Source organism: Podarcis gaigeae, assembly GCF_964106915.1.
Source record: "Podarcis gaigeae genome assembly, chromosome: 7".
NCBI classification, from domain to species: Eukaryota; Metazoa; Chordata; class Lepidosauria; order Squamata; family Lacertidae; genus Podarcis; species Podarcis gaigeae.
In genome coordinates this window covers 51593767-51598108 of record NC_139683.1, presented here as the reverse complement: position 1 = coordinate 51598108, position 4342 = coordinate 51593767, and the positions used below count along the sequence as shown (strand labels likewise).

Here is a 4342-nt window from a genome sequence, read left to right as displayed (position 1 = left end):
CAGACTTCTTCAAGCATGTGATAAAGTATACCACTTGGGCCACATTCACACCATACATGTAACACATTATGATACCACTTTAAACAGGCATGGCTTCAAAGAATTCTGGGAGCTGTAGTTTGTTCAGGGGAGTGAAAGTTGTTTAGAGACCACTATACTACTCCCAGAGCTACAATCGCTGCAGTTCCCTGTGGAGAGGGATTGATTGTTAAATCACTCTGAGAATTGTAGCTCTGTGAAGGGATTAGGGGCTGCCTGACAATTCTTAGAAGCCTTAACAAACTGCAGCTCCCAGAATTCCTTTGGGAAGCCATGGCTGCTTAGAGTAGTATCATTGTGGCCTTAACGTATGGTGTGAATGTGCCCCAATTGTGCACAGCTTGCGACTCACCAAGCTAAACCTAGCTGACTACCTTGCCAGATGCTCGACAACATCCCTATTTTTGCTGCCTTAAGAGAGGTACAAGATAGGATGTCCTGGCAGACCACTGTAGCTGGTTTGTCACAAATTGTTATAAGCAGGAGTGTCTCTACAGTCTACACGCACCATTTGAGAACTTTTGGGGTCCCTGGCCCCCTCAAAAAGTTTATTGGGTGGGTCAAAGGGACCTCCGCCCGTAGGAGTTGAGTCCTATGGTTATACACCTGTACTAGACATTGGGCTACAAATTGGTAAGCCAATAAACACACCACAACACGTTTTTGTTTTCTTGCTGCTAATAAGTATTCCAGCTACTCTGTTGACCTTTGGCAAGGCTTCCATTTCATTTTTTGAAAGGTGCTGCAGAATTTAGAAGAGCTAACTTACCTGAGCAGAAGTGCCTTTCTTTTCGGCAAGGCATCTTTGGATCCAACGCCATACAGCTGGTGAAAAAAAGGTGAAAGAGGCTTTCTTAATGATAAGCAGTAGATCAGGACTTTTGGTTTCCAGAATACCATTTGTTGGTCCTTTCTTTATTAACCAACTATCTTTGGAATACAGAAAGCTGCCTTATGCTGAGTCAGACCATTAGTCCTCCTATCTCAGTACTGCTAGTAGAGGTCCTGCATGGTCCCAGGATGTTAGCGATAGATCTGAACACTTTCACATGCAAAACATGTTCTCTACCACTGAGCTACAGCTCTTCCCTCTGAATTGTCTATTGGATTGACACTCTTCCTATTGTGCAGAGATTTCATTTCAGAATGTGTTATTAATGTTCAGCATCACTATTCTTTTCTCTTCCATTCCAGAAGCTTGATTCTTAAGACTAAGCCTCTTTCATCACATCTTCTGTCTCGAATGCTGTAATTTTATAGGAAGAGACAAGAATCAGCAAAACTACTGACATAACAGAATGGACCATATAGCAATATTGAGCAAGCTGAAAGAAAATATGAAGTTTACAAACAGAAATAAGCACCAGAAAATGATCAATTTTATGCCTAAAATGAATCTGACTTCCCCCCCTCTTAATTGATTTACAAACCATGACTCTGTTTTTGTCTCTCCTCTGTATTATAGCATGTTATCTCACAACCCAAAGACTAGAAGCACTAACATTTGTTCCATTCTGAAAGTCTTCAGACGTGCCCTAACAATGACAGAGCAGAAGAGAAAGGTAGCATAGCCCATTCTCCCTGCTCATATGATCCTAACTGCATGAGGGGGAATGCCTGAATACAGTGGTGGACGAGGGTACTATGGTGCCCTGTGCAAGGCCAAAGTTTGGAGACAAACCTCCCCCCCCCCCCCCGCATCCTCACACTGCCTTCCCAAAGACAGGTAATTAGGTACCCAGCTTTGGAAATGAGATGTTAGGGCTTTGGTAGGGTCCAAGCACTCTCCCACCTCCTTCCCAAAGCTGGGAAAGTACAAACTAGGGTAAGGAAAGGAGGATGGAAGACTACAGGACCCTGTTAGCAGGGCCGTCTTACCCATATGTGCTAGGGGTGTAGTAGGGCACCCGGGCACGAGGCCGAGATTCCAGGGCCCAAGAGTTGAGTCCAGGGAAGAGCCTGCCCATTGGTCGGAGCGCTGTGGTAGGCTCTTCTGCTGTGCAAGTTTGGGGGCGACTGAGCCAGCGAGACGCTGAGGTGACCAGTTGGCTCTGCCCTCCTGCACACCTGGAACTGGGCAACCTGGGGGGGGGGCACCGAGTGGATCTTTGTACCCCGGCACCACATATGCTGAAGACAGCCCTGCCTGTTAGAGCCTCATGCCTCCTCCCCAAAGCCCAGCACCTTGCTTACCAGACTTTGAGACGCGCCCCCTTGGCTCAGCATCCAATGTATGTGCACCATTCCAACAGCCCTAAATCCACCCTTGCATGAATGGGATTAATTTTTTACCCAAGTTTGGGGCTCGGAATAACTTGATCCTGCTTCTGGAGTAGCATCACTGAGCTAGTAATCTGTCATTCATTGGATCTTGATCCTAAGGCTTTGCTGAGATTACACATGCACAGCTTGCCATGGTTTCTGTTTAACATCTTTCTTTTCCCTCGTCACTGGGCTTTGTCCAGCTGCAGGTAGTGGAGAGGACAGAAGGTGAATAAAGAGATCCAAGTGGAGGGAGCCATGAACTGCAAAGTTTGTGCCAACTGTAAAATTTTAGAAAATATGCAAGTTGAACTGGAAGATGAGTGAAGCAAAATATGAACATCAAACCCATGCAACTATAACAGAATGTAACTGGAAAATCTGCATGACTCTATGTTCTAGTTGCTACTATGAAGGGGGTTTTATACTCCTATTTGATTATCTGATGTTCCAATGGATTTCTTTGGTATAGTCACATGTGATCATCTGTACATTCACTTAATGCTCAACCACTCCTTAACTGCACTAGACTAGTATTTGTCAGGAGACTATGCTGTAAAAATAAAAAATAAAAATAAAACAAAATTCCAACCCTTGAGTGTGCTTTTTCATATATTCTTTGTAGGCGCCTCCTACATTTTGAATAAAGTCGTGTGTACAAACTAAATCACCATTGCAAGTCTCTGACAACACTTATATATTATGCTTGAAATATTGCTTTTCCTTGCAGGAATGACATCCATAATCTTTCTTGGTCACATTGCTGATTAAGCATATGCTACATAGATTTAAGATGCCATTGATACAATGGATATATTACTGAATTCAATAGGAGATAAAAATGAAAACTTAGGGCGATTTGCATGCTTTGAGAAAGCACCACATAGGTAAAGAACCATTACAATCATGATGGGCCAGCCAGATTATATAAATCTGGTGCTAACTGCACTCTGCAAAAGTCTATTTTCATTAAAAACTCATTCTTAATGAAAATTCAACAGCACATTTGAACCACTTTACAATACAGATAGATGGAAAGAGATATTTATTAGGTGGATGTCACAATCCAAAAATGTACTTTAGGCTCATTGTGGCTCATTTATTTATATTTCTTGGAAAAGCATGTAACTTTTGGAAGTTCCATGTGTTTTAAAAGTAGTTTGCCATGTGGTACTTGAAGCTGCTTTGCGAGAAATGCAAGTCGAAAGTATTCTGAATGTGAATAACAAAATGTAGAATGGTTTGGATTAAGGGCATAGAAAAGTTAATCAAAATTTGTTATTTTTCTATAGTCACCTGAATGCTGCCCTTTTCACTTCTTTATGCAAAATGATAAGATCGTATATTTTATTATTCCTTTTTCTTAAGTGATGAGAGGCTATGTTTTTCATAGGAATAGCTAACTCCCACTTTTTTTGCCCAAGGACCACATCTATTCTTGGCCAACCCTTAGGGGGCTTCTTTGATGCTGGTTCATCAAAAATGGGTTTGGCTCCCCACAGTCTTGTACACGTACACCCAACCAAATGTACAGGAGTTGCAGGATGTGCACAAAGAACACCAAGACATACAGGACACACAACCAAAAGAATTTAAGTGATAGCACTTTCAATGGCAAATTGGCAATGCACCGTTCCACCCCACACTTCCAAATTGACAATGCTATGAAGCTCTGACCTGAGTGGGTAAGGGTGTTCTTGACCTGACTAAAATGCAAGGCTATAGTGGGAAAAGAAGAGCTCAGCTTAACCCTTAAGCAGTGATTAGAATCTTGATCCTGACCATGCATCTTGGCTGTCTTTTGGAAAAGTATAAGCTTTGCTCCTGTCATTATTTCCTGTTGGTCTGTACTGCTGGTTACACCCACTTCCTTTTGCATACCTTAAGGGAATTTAGGTTATCTTTATTCTTTAGGGCTAAGAGTGTGTCAGTGTATTATGACTGGGTGCTGCCTGCATATTATCACTTTGTATGGTGCTGGAGGAGACTCTTGAGAGTCCCATGGACTGCAAGAAAATCAAACCTATCCATTCTTAAGGAA

The 4342-nt window shown here is 42.4% G+C and overlaps 1 long non-coding RNA gene across 1 annotated transcript; it reads left to right on the top strand.

Moving 5' to 3' along the window:
* The first annotated feature begins 297 nt into the window (after positions 1-297).
* LOC310849021 lies at positions 298-2892 on the top strand. Its single transcript, XR_014566738.1, has 3 exons — positions 298-460; positions 1505-1601; positions 2505-2892. It is a non-coding gene; the product is annotated as an uncharacterized lncRNA (long non-coding RNA).
* The last annotated feature ends 1450 nt before the right edge of the window (positions 2893-4342 follow it).